The sequence below is a fragment of the Octodon degus genome, unplaced genomic scaffold, assembly GCF_000260255.1.
Source record: "Octodon degus isolate 3935 unplaced genomic scaffold, OctDeg1.0 scaffold00078, whole genome shotgun sequence".
NCBI classification, from domain to species: domain Eukaryota; kingdom Metazoa; phylum Chordata; class Mammalia; order Rodentia; family Octodontidae; genus Octodon; species Octodon degus.
This window is the reverse complement of record NW_004524654.1, coordinates 11,986,773-11,995,686: the sequence shown is the minus strand read 5'-3', so window position 1 is coordinate 11,995,686 and position 8,914 is coordinate 11,986,773.

The window sequence follows — 8,914 nt, the reverse complement described above, 5'->3', positions numbered from 1 at the left end:
GAGGGAAAGGAGAGAAGGAGAATAGGACATAGAAAACTCAAGATATATCACACAGGCATGTATTCCTTATGAATGTGCTCATTATGTGCATATAAAATGTAAAATTAAAATAAAATAAAGATCTTGTCTTACACACAAGCACCAAAACAAATCCCAAGAAATAAATTGGATACTCAGAAAAAAGTTAATTTATATCCTCATAATTTTGAAATTACACATTTTACTAAATGTCTGTGCACAGTGTCTTTATTCTTTATTTTAACTATAATTGTATACACTGGAGGAATTTCATTATAAATTTTAGTCTTATCTTAAAACATGCCAAATCAGTATTTTATTACACAACTTTTTATATTGCTCCACTAGATAAATAGATAGTCATTACTTCAGCCTATGGAAGATCCAAATTCTAAATTTAAGTAACAGGATCTTCATTGCAAAAGTTTATAGAAGAAAATTATCATAATGAGAAGATAACCACAGCCTATGAAAATCTCGTATTTCAAACTTAAGGGGCAGAAGTCTTATAAAATTTTACAGATTTGAAAAAGGAAAATCAGACTGTGAAGATATTATAAAATACATTCTGAACACTGAAATAGCCTCGTGCTGAACTAAACATTGCAGTATAGTATTACCCAAGGAAAATCACTGAATGATGGGCTCTCCATATTATTAATTCAAGTAGATATTATTTAAGATTTCCCTATTTACATTCCCACAACAATACATCAAATTCCCAGGCACTGTCCATTTTAACAAAGTCTTGCATTTTGTGCCAATTCTGGTGTGTACTGTGGCTTTAATTTACATTTCTTGATAACTGGTGGCGCTCTACAACTTTTATATGCATTGGCCACTTTTAACAAACAAGTTGCCACTGTAATTCAATGAGGAAATGGCAATACTTAAATAAGTACAACTAGGTTGCAATTCTACTCTTCCATATATAACCAAGAGGAATAAGAACACATTAACAAGAATAATAATACATAGCACATGACTGTGTTTCTAACAACTTTAAAATAATCAGCACAATTATTCTAAGCACTGGATTGTGCTAGTTTCTTTGGACTATTCCTTCTTCCTTTGTTACTCATCAGACTAATGTATTCTGAAATTAGATCAGAGTTCTCTGTCAAATATATATGTATAATATATATCTTCAATCTAATATGAATTTTTCATTAAAAGTTCTTAATTTTATTGAATTTAATTTCTCAAGGATTTTAAATAGTGATTTTTGAGTTCCACTTAGGAAATATTTGCCTATCCCAAATCATGAAGATATTTTGCCACACTTATTTTTTAAAATTTGATGCTACTTCTCAAAGTTAATTTTGTGCATGTTATGTAGAAAATTTTCAAGTTCAGTTTTTATAGGGATATCCATTTTTATCCTGTAGTGTTTCTAAAGTATAATTTAAATACCACAAAACCTATTGATTTTAACTGCACAATTAAATGACTTGACAAACTTACACACTTTTGTAACCAAACTAATCAAAACATAAAAAATCTCCAGAAAACTCTTATTCCTCTATATTCAGTGAAAGTGTCTTCATATTTAGTGCACCTTCCTTACCAATTGCAAACGTCCAATTTCTTGCAATAAGGGAAAAGTTTTAACTCTTTTAAAGTTGTTATAAACAGTCATGTGACATGTATTATTATTATTATTGATATTGTGTTTTATTTCTCTTGGTTATTTATGGAACAATAGAATTGCAACCTAGTCCTATTTATTTAAGTATCACTATTTCAGGCCAGTGAGAGAGCTGAGTGGACTAAGCACATGCTTAGGCAAATGCAGGGATAGGGGTTCAATTCCCAGCTCCACACAGGCAGCAGGCCAGTCCCAGGTGTGCTGAGCTAACCACTGAGACCTGGCATGGTGGGGCATGCCTGTAATCCTACTTCTGGGGAGGCTGAAAACAGGAGGATCACTACAAGTCCTAGCTGCATAGTGAGACCCTGTACTAAACACGAAATAAGTAAATAAATAAATAAATAAATATCACTATTTCCTCATTGAATTACAGTGGCAACTTGGTTATAAAACAGATTTGTACATGTGTGGACTTACAGGTTTTTCTACTCTGTTCTGTTTATTTTTTGACAATTATTTCAATAATATATAGCACTAATTGTTGTGGTTCTATTGAAAATCTTGACATATACTAATACGAATTCCCTACATTTGTTTTTTCTTCAATCTTTCATTGACTATTGTAGGTCTTTTCATTTCCACATTAAATTTAGAATTCATCAATCAATTTTCAGAAAAATCGTAAAATAATTTTGATCAAGTTAGGACTGCTCAAACAAAAGAACCACAGTATCTAATTTTCTAATTCTAGAACATGGTATATTGTTCAATTTATTGTTTTTAATTTTCTCCCAACAAAGTTTTGAGGTTATGAGGTAGAAGTCTTGCATATTATTCACTAGATTTATTTGTAAGAGCTGAATGATTTTCGGTTGTAATGTTAATGCCATTTAAAAATATCTAATACTTTGCTAGACTTTGAACATTATCACAGGTTTTCTCATTGTCTTCAAGTCTAGAAAAATTATTGAATTTACTTAACTTCAATACTGTATTTGTACATCATTGTGATTTTATATGTACACAAACATGTTAGCTGAAATTAATAAACTAGGTCTTTTCTTCCTTGCAACTTTATTTCTTTTGCTTTGTTGCACTAAGATGCCCTGTGAAATGTTGACAAAAGTATTAGTAGTGGGCATATTTATCCTCCCATCAAGTTTGGAAAGAAAGTGTTCAAGATTTTACTTAATATGATGTTAAAAAGTCATTTTTATTTTGAAAATCAGAAACCAATAAATATTAATTTGTGAAATAAAATTTTTTTTACATAGAAAAAATATAAAATGTTAATATTAAAAACAAATGTTTAGAGTTATGAGTTACTCTGGAATATGCTTCACTCTAACTATTCAGCATTTCATGATAAAATGTTTACATGCAGCTTCCTAACAACATGTTAAAAAAGAGTTACAGCAGTATCTTCCACATATTGAAAAAAAAACAGGCACAATCCTACATTATAACTATATTTTGTAAGAATAGGGCTTCCTCCCAACTAAGCAGATTGGTACATGAACATATTTTGATCATTTTCATCTCCCAATCTTCCAGAATGAAGCCCATCGATCTGTACAACCAATCCTTAAAAAGTGAAAATAAATAAATCAAGTAGTGGTCGAGAAAGAACATGCTTCTGACACTTAGAATATTCTCATTATTTAAGATTTTATAATAATCAATATTAACCAATAATAATGACTTGGCTACAAATTTTTGACTTTCAAAAAACTCTTAAACAGGGGCAGCCATATAGCTCAGTAAACAAAAGAGCCTGCTTAGGCAATGCACAAGGACTGGATTTTGATCCCCAGCACCCAAGCCATGCCAGCACTGCCTTCAGGGCATGTTGAGATGGAGAATAGGCATGAAACATGCCTATAATCCCAACTCTTGGGAGGCTGAAAACAAGAGGATCACTACAAGTCTGATCTGTGTAATGAGAATGTGTAGTCCCTGAACTAAAATACAAAATAAAACCTCCTTAAAAAAATGCACATAGTGTTATATGGAACAATAGTTTTAATTTTTTTTTAAATTACCAAAACTGAGCCCAAGCCCAGGCCAGGTGAGTGTGTGGGAGAGCTTCCGGGATCCCGTGTGCCCACTGAACACCTCCAGAACCAGCCCAAGCCCAGCATGTGAGTGAGACCTTCAGCCACACTCTTGGGACCCCTCTGAACCCCTTCAGAACCAGCCCAGGCCAACGTGTGAGTGAGAATTTCTGCAATGCTCTTGGGACCAGTCTATATCCAACCCAAACCCAGGCTCAGTGTGTGTGTGTTTTGGGGTGGAGGCTCCACGCTCCCCTTTCTCTTCTGGATCCCTCTGGACCAAGCACAGGCCCACTTGTGAGTGAGTTCTTCTGTCCTGCTCTCTGAACAACTCCAGATCCACCCCAGGCTTGGCACACAGTCCTGGTGTAAAACTCTGCAGTTGAAGTCCCTGTGGAAAAGCTGGAGTCCAGAACCACCCAGCTAATCCATGAGCAGAACATGTTTTTTTTCTCCACAATTATATTGAGAAACAAATAGCAGTGAGACAGTTTCAAACTAAATTGGTAGGACAGTTTCAATAATTAACACATTGCATACAATCTTCCTAGTGGTTAATTGCTGTACAAGATGCGGACTTGATAACCTATTTACAAACACCATTAGAACAAATCCCTCTATTCATTAAGAGAATGTAACTATATATCTATCTTCACCACTTTGAATACACAGATACAAAATGGACATTCATCTGTATCCCCTTTTTATGATAAGTTCCATCATTTAAATATTATAGGTGTGTAAATTCAGCAAAATATTCTAAAAGAGTTCAGTAGTCCATAATAGTATTGGGTCTTCTGCTTCACTGGCAATGTCAGAAATTGTTGACCTAAGTCCCCTACAGCTCAACATAACACCATGGCTTTACTTCCTTTTTTTTTTTCAAATCTCATGTAGCACTTTAATACCTGGGCAATTGCAAGTAGACTAATGACAGCTTTAATCCCCAATTTCTATACATAGTCTGAGAACAATACATTTTAGCTTGTGAAATTTTCTGTAAGCACTTCATATGTGATCAGCAATAGCTAAGTGTGGTAGTGCACGCCTGTAAGACCAGCACTTGAGAGGCTGAGACAGGAGGATTCCTGTGAATATGAGGCCAGCCTGGGCTACAGCGTGACTTCAGGGCCAGTCTATCCTACAGAGTGAGAATCTGCTCCCAAAACAAAACAAGCAAAACCATGACAGTGACCAATACAAGCGAGGGTGTTTGGTCAAAGTCAACAGCTAATGGTCACAGTTCTCCTCTACATAGTCTGACATAGTTAAGATTAATATTTTACTTAAGCATTCTTGTCTTCCACAGAGAGACTCATCAGGCCACGGAGGGAGTGGGGCACAGCAAGTCAAGGTCTTCTCCTGGAATACTAAATCTATCTCAAAGGTGCTATTGTTTAACACAAGGAAATTATCAAATGAGTACCTACATATCCTTTCCACTTTTTGGCTTGCCTCTAGGTCATTTATTCCTATTTTATTTTATTTTTTTTCAAACCAAATTGGTAGGACAGTTTCAATAATTAACACATTGCATACATTCTTCCTAGTGGTTAATTGCTGCACAAGATGAGAACTTGATATCCTATTTACAAACACCATTAGAACAAATCCTTCTATTCATTAAGAGAATGTAACTATATATCTATCCTAACCACTTTGAATACACAGATACAAAATGGACATTCATCTGTATCCCCCTTTTTGTTGAGTTCCATCATTTGAATATTATAGGTGTGTTAACTCAGCAAAATATTCTAAAAGAGTTCAGAGGTCCATAATAGTTTTGGGTCTTCTGCTTGACTGGCAATGTCAGAAATTGTTGACCTAAGTCCCCTACATAACAGCATGGCTTTATTTCTTATACTTCATTTTTATACTTTTCTGCTGGATGGTTAAGACCAAAGTAAAGCAGGACCTATGCAACAAGAGTTGTAGCTTTTGAGTCTGATAAGATCAGTGAAATCCCCTCAGGATTTATCCTGAGATCCTGTGCCTCAGATTGTAGAACCTTTGTCAATGTCAGCCATGTGGAGGAGTCATGGCCATTGCTTGGTCAGTGTGCTCTCTGTGAAAGCCTGAAAGAATGTTTTCTCTCCATGTAACTCTCTGTAGGCACACTCAACATCATCAATCACTTTCCTCTTAGGCCCCATAATCTCCTTGATCAGAAAATTTGGGACATTACCGAGTTACATGACGTTACAGTACAAGTTCTCATATGTCCTGAGTCTTAAGTGACCTTGGAAGGCTAGGGCCAAATTGTTGGCTTTCCTTGTGGCCCTCCTTCTTCTCTAATTTTGGTCTGCAAACTTAGGTTGTTAACCACCCAGAAGACAAGCTTATTGTTATTACCATACAACCTAGGCTGTTAAGCTTAACCTCACTATCTGTCTGAATATCAAACATCTTAGGCATAACATGGAACAGGTATTTTTCATCAAGTATTGATATGTTGAACTTTAAGTCCCTATAGAATATGAGGAAGCAATTTTAAAAATTAGAATACATTTTTAAAAATAGGCATAAAGAATTATGTACTTCTTATGTTTACACATAAGTCCAATATTCTAACCATATACAACCTTGAAGCAGGACCGTCCCACAATATTCCTTTTCCTATCTCTTGTCTTCATTCACCACCCTCTTCTTTTTGAACTATCATCTACCCAATAGACAGCACAGCAGCAACTGGCATGTCATGACAAGCAGCTCATATTCAGAAGACCAGAATGACAGGCACTCCAAGCATGAAACTACTGTTACAGATTACCATCTTCAGTGCAGCTGCTTAGTTCATAGGTATCAGTATATATAGTTAGTCAGGGTGAGGATCTTTTCAATTAACTGCTAGATTCAAAAATCTTCTGAAGATTCTCAGGATCATTGCCTTGCCCATCTTCTACATATAACTGTATGGCTTGACATTAGAACATCTTGCCAGAGGAGCACAACAGGTTCACTTCCAAGGGTTGCAACAGGAAGAAGCTAAGCAAAGAAGTCACACACAAGCCAGGCACAACTGAATGAATTCAAACTTCATAGATCTGCACCTAGTAAGCTGATAAACTTTGCTAAACCCAGATCTACAAAAGCATCCTCTCCATTTCTCTCTTGACGGAGAGGGGGCAAAAGGTAACCGGGGTGAACTAGTCTCTCTGAAAAACACCAGGTACATCAAGGGGAGGGGATCAGACAGAACTTAGCTTAAGTAACTTAAATACAAATTCCCAATTTAATATCTGTTTAGCTATATAGACATAATGATTGCTTTTACTATTTGAAATGAAAACCCTCTAGTTACAAGAGTTTCTCAACTGCTAAATATAATTAGTGTCCCATTATTGGCATACCTTATCATAGTTCTGTAAATACAAAACCATAACTACTTTAATCATATAATCTCTCCTGGGTAAGAATTACTGTAGATGCTAATGTTATAACTTCACCAAAGCTCTAAAAAATGATCAAAGGACAGTACTATACAAAATAATAAAGAGAAGGAGCAAAATGCTATTTCAGGCCCTGAGCCCACTCAGAACAAGTATGGAAGACACTAGCACAGCAGAAATTGAGAATCACACTGCTGAAATGTCTCAATTAATAGCATCTGAAGTAAAGAAACAATAGCAGAAAGGTATAGAGGAACTCAGATCAGAAATAACCTCTGAAATAAAAAAAAAAATCTCTGAATTAATAGCGTCTGAAGTTAAGAATCAAATGCAGAAACATATAGAGGAAATCAGATCAGAAATAATCTCTAAAATAAAAAAGAAAGGATAACTACAATGAAAGAACTAATAACTATTTTGCAGGAAAACACTGATTAAAAAAATAGCAAAGATTAGAAAAACAATGAAATCCTTGAAAGAACAGTATAGAAAAGAAATAGATTGCGTGAAGCAGTCAAAGAGATACATAAGAACTCAAAAATCCCAATCACAATCTTGCAAAACTGTTTGAGTGAAAGTAAAAATAGAGTTTCAGATCTTGAAGATGCCATTGCAATTAATGAATAGGTAAGAAAAGATCTCTTAAAAACAACTAGCATGAAGCAAAAAAAAAAAAAAAAATCACCTGCAAGAGGATGCAAAAACGTCAGAATAACAGGCATTAAGGAGAAAGAAGGAATCAATAAAAGTGATATAAAAAAAATATGGGCAGAAGAAAGAGTAGAAAATTTCCCAAATATGGGGAAACAATCTGACATTCAGTTAATCAAAGCATACAGAACTTGAAATAACATCAACCCAATTAAAAACACACCGAGTTATATAATAGTTGAGACCCCAGACATGCAGCACAAAAACAATATACTGAAAGCTGCTAGAAAAAAAAAAGCATCACATTTAAAGGAAATCCCATCAGAATAATGACAGACTTTTCTTCAGAAACCATGAACACAACAAAAGCATGGAGTAGATAACAAATAGATTTCAGGAGTGAGTGAGATGACCGGGGCACTCCGGATCCTGAATAGACCCAGAACGCTGGCCCGGTGAGTGAGTGAGACAACCGAGGTCGCGGGATCCTCAGTAGACACAGAGTGCAGGCCCGGCGGTGAGTGAGACAACCCGGGGCCGCGGGATCCTGAACAGACCCAGAGCGCAGGCCCGGCGAGTGAGTGAGACAACCTGGGGCCACGGGGATCCTAAACAGACCCAGAGCGCAGGCCCGGTGAGTGAGTGAGATGACGTGGGGTCCTCCGGATCCTGAATAGACCCAGAGCGCAGGCCCAGCACAGAACCCTTCAGCAGAACTCCCTGCAAAGAGGCTAGAGGCAAGACCCACTCAGCTCCTGATTCAGGAGCAGAACATCTTGCCAGAGAGACACAAAGGGTTCAAGTCTAAAGGCTGCATGCAGCAGAAAGAAGTGGAGCACAGCAGCCAGATCCAAGCAACACCCACCTGGAGGAATCTGAACTTTGTAGATCCAGACCTGGTGCAAAGGTAATAACTCTTTCCAAGCTCTTCACCAGAGGTCAGAAGACAGTGGTATACAAAATGACAAAGAGAAGGAATAAAATGCAGTCTAAGGCCCCAAGTCCACGCAGTATAACTGCAGAAGACACTAGCACTGAGGAAACTGGAAATCACATGCCAGATATCTCGGAAATAATAGCGTTGAGAGTAAAGAATCAACTGCAGAAAGGTTTAGAAGAAATCAGATCAGAAATAATTTTGGAACTAAAAAATGTAGTGGTAACTCTAATCAAAGAAGTACTAAGTGCTTCTAAAGAATACACTGATA